At 52.3% G+C, this 7806-nt stretch overlaps 1 long non-coding RNA gene across 1 annotated transcript; it reads right to left on the reverse strand.

Moving 5' to 3' along the window:
* Nucleotides 1-220: 220 nt before the first annotated feature.
* Nucleotides 221-3498, reverse strand: LOC102966394. The gene is made up of 3 exons (XR_006213250.1): nt 3103-3498; nt 1906-2195; nt 221-1776 (listed from the first exon to the last, which is right to left on the reverse strand). It is a non-coding gene; the product is annotated as an uncharacterized LOC102966394 (long non-coding RNA).
* Nucleotides 3499-7806: the final 4308 nt, after the last annotated feature.

A 7806-nucleotide genomic window follows, 5' to 3' on the forward strand; every position in this document is an offset into this window, starting at 1 on the left:
GGTGGGGGTGGGGGTGTGGGAGGGCACCAGGAGGTGCATCTGAGTGGTCTCAAAGGTGCCCTCTGACTCTTAAGAGTAACACGACCCCAAGGCCTGTCTCTCAGAGGAAGGCACCAGAAGGCAGAGCCAGAAACAGCCACATTCCTGACCCTAATACGGGGATTTCCTAACAAAAGGGCTAACTATAACCACTGTGTAGTTTTCAAAACCTCTTCTCAAACATGATCTCATTTGATCCTCCAACAGCCTGCTAGATCTGTTCTGAAGTTCAGTAACACCATTTATTATTTATTGGATCAACAATTATGGAGCATCAGGGCCCAGCCTGACTGGGGCAATGCAAGTGGGAACCGCACAGCTTCTGGCTCCAAAGCGGCCACATGCAAAGAGACACGACAGCACAGAGTAAAAGGTGTGACCCCACCCAGCATGGAGGGAAGAGAGTTAGCCGAGGGCCCGCAAGAGCAGAGAATACTGAGTCAGCCAGTCCTGGGCCCAAATTCTCGCCCTGCACCCACTTGCTTGTGAGACCTTGGGCAATGAAATAAGATCATTAAAAAGAAATTAAATGAAATAATACATGTGTACCCGTTAGGTTATAGTCTAGCCACTAAAACAATGACTCTTACGTAAACAATCGCTTTAACAAGATGGAAATTGATTTCTCTTTCACATCAACATCCAGCCAGAGACTGTGGCTCTGCTCCAGGAAGTCACCTGTCCCAGGCTCTTTCCACCTGGTTACTCTGCCAGTTGTAGGGGTTGACCTCATGCACCTGGTCCAATACGGCTCCTCATCACAAGTGATGCTGTGTTTCGATGCAGTTTGATATGAAGCTAAAACGGGGTCGCCAAGACCTGGTCCTTTTGGTGTGGCTTCTCCCCTCTCCTCTAGATGAGGGCTGTGCTCTCCTATCCGGGTGGTAGGGGGGTTTGGGTGGCTCCAGAGTTCATGGGCTGAGAGCTTTATGTCCACTGTGCCCCTTCTAGGAGCTGAATGTAAGTCTTGGACCTGACTCTCAGCAACCCGCACCAATCCTATTGGCCAAGGGTGTGGGAGAAGTTGGTGAGCCAAGGCGAATTAGGGCCCCCTCACAACGGCGTGGCTGAGAATGAGGGAGAGATGAGCCCACACACACAACTCACCTTACCGCTTTACCAGGAGAAGGATGGATGGATGCAAGGTGGTGGGGAAAAAAAATCCCTCACTCCTTCCTTCAATCAGTTATACGTACTTCTAGGGTATATAATCCATAGCAGTGGTCTTTGAACTCTACCCCAAAGGCCACAGTTTTGATTATGCCCCTAACAGGTGCATTTATTTTTTGTAAGTATACACCCGTGCGGGTGGCACCCCACTGTCCATGCTTCCTTCGATAGCATTCCCCGATAGGCACGTTTAGCATTCCCTAATGGATGACGTTTTGTAGGATCCTTTGCAGCTCGCAAAGTCATGTGACAAAATGCTAGGTAAATGCTAAATGCGGACAGTACAGTTTCCAGGAAGTGTCCTCACGGGAGGCATATGTGATTCTTCCTTTCTTTCTCCTTGCCGTCTAGAATGTGAACAGGACGGCTTGGTCATGAGCAACAGCCTTGGATAGTGAAGTGGCAGCTGCCTGTTGAGAATGTTGGAGCAACCAGGAAAGACAGCTCACCAGCCGAGCGGCCTGCCTCCGGAGTCCATTTACCTGAGGGGCAAATTAACTTGTCTCCTGCTGAAGCTCCTGTCGTTTTGGCTATGCTCTTCTTTCTTAATCTCAGCCCAAACTGATCCTACTGGACACAATTATGTACATTATGATACATGTACCAAAGCAGATTCAAAAACAAAAAAAGTTCTGCATTTTGTACCCCATTGGATAGAGTCTCACACCCCTTTGGGCTGCATCCCTGCCCCCTTACTTTTGGTCTCCTCGGTCTTTGCCCTGCGGTGCTCCGTAAGGTTAGTGACGTGCAGGAAGCTGTCTGCTTCTTCTCCCGGAATACACTTTGCTCTTTGAGGCAGGGGTCCCGAAGCGAGCCCTCGGAACCAACCTAGCACAGTTGGGCCAGCATCCCTCCCAGGCCTTGCCTTTTGCTGCCTGCTGACTCTTCCGGGTCCGTTTCCATCATCTAGACTTTGTTTTTGCCTCGGGGAAAGAAAGCACGCCAGCCAGTCTGGTGGAATTGACAAGATGCGATGTAACCTGAACCTAAAGAAGTAGGCAACTGTGACCGTCAGGGAAAGAAAGACGTGCGCTCGCAGCCCGTGCTGTTGCTAAGGTGCACCCACTCACTGACCAACTTCTCAGAGCACGGGCTCGCGCTAACTTGCTAACGTGGCCTGGTTCTGTGGGGAAGGAGGGGGTGGGGGCAGGAGGCAGAGAGCTTTGTTTTTGGGGAGCTTCCTCCAGGCCCCAGACCTCCTCTGCCCCGGAAGGCAATGGCCAGGCGCCAGGACTGCCCCGCCACGGCAGAGACTGGCGGAATATACCCACTTCCATGACTCCAAGTCTGAGGCTCTGCGGACCCCCTTCACGGCCGTGGCTGGGAAAGCAGACCCTGCCTGGTGTGTGTACGATCCGGGTGAGTCCATGCTCCCTGCCACCACCCCCTGGAGGCATCGGTGTCCTGATTGTATCACAGCTTCGAAATTCCCTGACTCATGCCATCCTCAGATTTTTTTAAAAAGAGCTTATTCAAGGGGTGTAGGCTGCATGCTCCACCCGTTCCCACTCAACACAGCTATTTAATTACAGCACCCGTGTGTGTGTGTGTGTGTGTGTGTGTGTGTGTGTGAGTGAGGAGTCAGGGAAAGGAGGCGTTGGGGAGGGGCAGAGGGGCTCCTGGGCCAGAAGGAGAAGCCCTTGAAGGAGGCTTGTGCTGATCCCATTATGAAAGGGAAATACTGCTGCTCAAAGAAAGGCTGGCCCTTCACCCCAGAGCTGGGCAGGTCAGAAATGAGGCAGACTTCTGGGGCCGTGCGGGTGGGCTAAGAAAAAGCCACCGATGTGGGGGAGGGATGCTTCCCCCCCCCACCCCCCGTCGGCTCCCACTGTTCTCCTACACCACTAGGTAGCCAGGCTGCCACGTGACTTGCTAGTAACCATGGCAACGAACCCGGTTCCTCCGTGGAGCGTGTGGAGAGAAATCCCACAGAAAGATGACGGGGGTGCGGGACGTCGTGTGGTACCCAAGGGCAGGGGAAGCCAGCTCCGTCGCGGCCGGGGCAATTGTTGCCGTGGTTGTCGTGGAGGGAATAGCAGGGGCTTGTTCTCTTCTGAGCTCGAGACGCTGGCCGTTTTCTCCTTCTGACACTCGCCTCCCTGATCTTGGAACGCGGTTTCTGGAGATGAAAGACAAAAATAGCTCTCTCTGAAGGAGAGGATGCTAATGCACGCCGTGCTTTCAGACATGGGCTTCTCGCTGTCAGGCGTCCACCTCCAGTACGCGGAGCCTTGGGCCAGGTTCCTCTCGCTGTCCCTGACCACAGCGACAGCCCCGGGGAAGCCGACACGCTGCCGGCAGCCAGAAGCCCCGAGAGGCGGTCTGGGTCCTGGAAGACCGCAGGGCGGTGCGCGCAGGACAGGCCAACCCGACCGCGGGCCCTCGCCACTCCCCTGCTCGCAGGCACAGCTGGAGGAAGTGGCTCACATATTCCTTGTTGCCAACAAGGACATAATGACAGTTTGGGGAAACACATATTGTTAAGCTATCCGGCCTCCCACAGCCAACGTGGGAGCGCAGGGCGGCCCCTTCTGGGGGGCGAAGACCTGCCTCCGCGGAGGCCGGCTGGCAGGTGCTGCCTCTTTAGTGGGATGCCCCTGACTCAGCCAGTTACTGCCTGTGTGACCTTGAACAAGTCACTTAGTCTCCTTGGGTGCTAGTTGCTCTCTCCGTCTTTAAAAGAGGCACGGTAATATTTGCGTGGCCATGCCCACTGGGTTTGTGTAACAGTCATGCTTGAAAATTCCCTACCAGATATCATCATCCTTTTCCTTAGTTGTAGAAGTATTCATTCTTAAAGGGTTCTGAAAGTTGGAATGAGTCAGCAATTAGGTCGAAAGTTACGGTAGTGCAAAGCTACAGAAATGACCGTGATGGGGTTTGTAGATAACATTTAATGAGTGCAAAGCAAATTGCCTGTTGCATTTAAATCCTAACAACACCCCTACTGGTATGACGGTTTCCGTTTCACAAATGAGGCCCAAATTCACATAGCTGGTGGTAGAGTCAGGATTCAAGTCCTGGGGAGTCTGATTCCCAAGCCAGGATCTTAACTGCCGCAGGGGCCTGTGCTGGGGTGGGTCCACTGATGCATTCTCCATGCTCCTGGAGTTGAGTTACCAGGTGGTTTCCTGGGGGTTCACAGAACAGCATGGGGGCGGTGTGTGTATGTATGTGGGTGTGTTCACAAAGCAGCCTGGGTGTGTGTGTGCATGTGTATATTCATAGAGTAGCATGGGGTGTGTGTGTGTGTGTGTGTGTGTGTGTGTGTGTGCGTGTTCACAGAGCAGTATGGGGTGTGTGTGTGTGTGTGTGTGGTATGTGTATGTGTTTATAAAGACTGGACTGCCTTCCTTCCTCATCTGGGAGTTCCCCATTTGTCCCATGCTGACATGACTATCTCTTAGGGTCCTCGTGGAAGCTTCCAGAACAGCCCAGAGTGCTGCCGTCTGCCCTAGTCTCAATGGAAGCACAATTAGCGGGCATGGGAGGCCAGACAAATGGAGTCACATGCCGCTGTCTCAGAGACAGAGGAGCAGAGTGGGCAGGTTAAAAGCTAGACAGCAAGGGTTGCCTCACCTAGTGCTGGCTAGCCTAGTTACAATGGTCACTCCTGACTCTTCTCATCCTACCCGTGGCCTGGAAAGCCCACCCCTCCGACCGGCCGGGGTTCATTTGGCACCAGGGATCACCCCCCACCCCCCGCCACCACCCACCCTTCAGGCAGAAGCAGAGGCCAGGGTATTTATGGTCCTGGCTCCCTCCCTCCTGGGATGCTGTGAGTTGGCTGCTCCTCTTATTTTGGGGGGTGATAAGGACTCTGCTGCCGCCAGCCCTGGGGTCTTACCCTATTCCCTGCCGACTCCTTAAACCCTGCTCACCCTTTTACAAAATTCCTTTCATTAAACTCTTCTTAGTTCCCCAGCTTGAGAACACTAACCTGTCCCTTCTGGGAGCCTGCCTGATACAGCGGGAGGAGGGTACCTCCCACCCACAACTGTTAGGGGTATTAAAAGGGCCAGTACGCGTCAGTGAGCCAGCATGTGCTCCAAGCCAGTCAGCAGGTGAAGGGGTGTCAGTGCCCCTCCCCAGGGCATTTGCAGTCACCCTGCCCAGGGCTACAGCGTGGCTCGCAAAAGCCCGGACTGTGGCGCGGGCCTGGGTGGGGTGACTCTTCTTCCCCAAGCCTTGGCTGGTTTGCAACAGGAAACCGTGCCCACTAAAGAAATTGAAGATGGTGGGGTTTTTTTTGTTTTTTTTAAATGGGAAAAGGAAACAAAACGTTAAGTTCATTGAAGGCACAAATGCAGCGTCAGATAAGCACAGATAATGATTACTCATTTATCCTAAAAATATTGATTGAGCATCTGCCACCTGCAAAAGACTTAGCAATTAATAATATAGGCCTGGCCTCATTTTCTCATACAGCTTACACTCCAGTAGAGGAAACACACTGTTAAGCAGAGGGCACTAAGCATTCTTTTCTCTTCTACTGGTGAGGGAAAAGGGGCTTTTGGCAGTGAGGAAAGTGACTTTTAATTGAGTACTTACCACGTGCCAGGCACCATGCAAGGCGTTCCATTTATATCATCTCACTTAATCGCACAACACGGGAGAGGTCGACCTATCTCCTTTTTGCAGTGAGGAAGCTGAAACCCCGAAGATGTTACATGATTTACCAAAGTCAGTGACCATTCAAAAAAAAAAAAACAAAACAAAAACCCCACCATTTATTAAGCACCTACTGTATGCCTTGTCTTATCCCTGCTTTTCAAGAATGTGTAGATAGTAGGAGAGATAGGCACCTGAACAGATACTCCTCAAACAGTGGGTTGTGTGTGGTGATCATAGAGATATGCTCAGGGCATTATGGATGCACTCAGGAGGGATCCTCAACCCCTCACGAAATGTCAGGAAAGGCTTAGGGAGGGCAGCCTCGAGGACGTGAAGCCTCATTCGATTTTTAAAGATAAACTGGTAACGGCCAGGTTAGGGTACGGTGGTAGGGGGAGAAGAAAGCCACGCGGGAGGAGGGAGTGCCAGAAGCAAAAACAGACAGACAGACAAACAGACAAAAACCAGGTTGCAGCGAAGGGGTTGTGGGTAGGGGCCAGGTCCCCGCAGAATTTTATTTGGTAACAAGAAATGTGGGCTGCCAGTCCCATAGCTCACCCTCTAGGTTAAGGAGCTCAAACAGGGGAGTCACTTGGCTAGCTCTGGATTTAGATAGATCACTCTGGCTATCACGTGGAGGACAAACTTGAGGTGGACAAGAGAGGGAGCAGACTTTTTAGGAGGCCACCAGTAGTCATCAAGCCAAGAGATCATAAGACTCCAAAGGAGGTCAGAGGTCCAAGGGATGGAGAAGGCCACTGGTTGGAGAAGTACTTTAAAAATCTCAGAATGTAATGACTGACTGGTGTTGAGATACCTGAGTTGGGGGAAGGGGGAGAGAGGGAGGGAGGGAGGGAGAGACAGAGAGAGATAGAGAGACTCCCTTCTGGTCCAGAAGAAAAACAAACTTAGAAGGCTTGGTGGCTGCTGTCTTGTCTGAGACCTTTTGCGTCTCTCATTCCACTTTATTTTGATTACAGACCCCAAGCAGTGGGGCCATGATCTGAGCTGGGTGTGTCAAATTTGCTCCCGGGAACTTGAATCTGGGCAGTGGCCTTGTTCAGGCTACCAGACGCCAGGCTGTCCAGTGATTCCCTTGATTCTAGGAACCATCTTGCGATCCTTCCAATTAGTCTCTTCCGTGCACCGGCAAGTCAGGGTCAGTCCCTGTTGCTTGCAGCCCAAGAGCCCTGATGGGGAGATGAATTCAGCCCTGGACCTGGCGGATCTCAGGCCCACGTGACACCCATGTGAGGACCAGCACCTCCAGGAAATAGAAGTCAGAGGGGAAACTTCTGGGCTGGAGTTATCGGCATGTAGGTCATGGAAATCATGGCTGACACTAAGAAAGAATCAGTGCCGAGAGGGTGTGGGGGAGAGAACACCGGTGGGCGGAGGGCGACGTCCCGGACAACAAGCAAAGGCTGCGAGGAGGAAGAAACAAGAACTTGAATGTTCAGAGAGAGACCAGGAGAACTAGGAGAGGCTTGATTTCATAGAAACCAAGGGAAGAAAAGTTTGAAGAATGAACAATCGAAGATTTCACGTACAGCAAGGGGCCAAGGGCACTGGCCTTTGAACTTGACAAGAAGTTTGTTGATGACCCATGGGGTAGGATCCCTAGAGGGAGAGATGGGAGGAATAAGCCAGGCTGCCTGCGGAGAAGTGAGGAAGAGGAGGTCAATGGCTCTGGGAGTCTTATGGGAGGTTAGTTATGAGAAAGGAGAGGGTGGTGGGTGGGGGCAAGGTCAGAGCAGGGTTTATGTCAGTGGCTCCGGTGCTCCTTTGAGTCAAAACCTGCTCCCCTGTGCCTGAGAGAATGGGGCTTTGGCTGGCGGAAGTGATCCCAGCAGAGCATTCTTTGCAGGGGTGGTTTTGCCTGAGGATCTGTGCATCCTTGGGGCAGAAGAGCATTTGGAAAACTGACAAGGTCCATAGCTGGTAGGTATCTTGTGCCGACTTCCTGCCTGCCTTTGTTCTGAG

Source organism: Panthera tigris, chromosome F2 (genome assembly GCF_018350195.1).
Source record: "Panthera tigris isolate Pti1 chromosome F2, P.tigris_Pti1_mat1.1, whole genome shotgun sequence".
Taxonomy (NCBI): domain Eukaryota; kingdom Metazoa; phylum Chordata; class Mammalia; order Carnivora; family Felidae; genus Panthera; species Panthera tigris.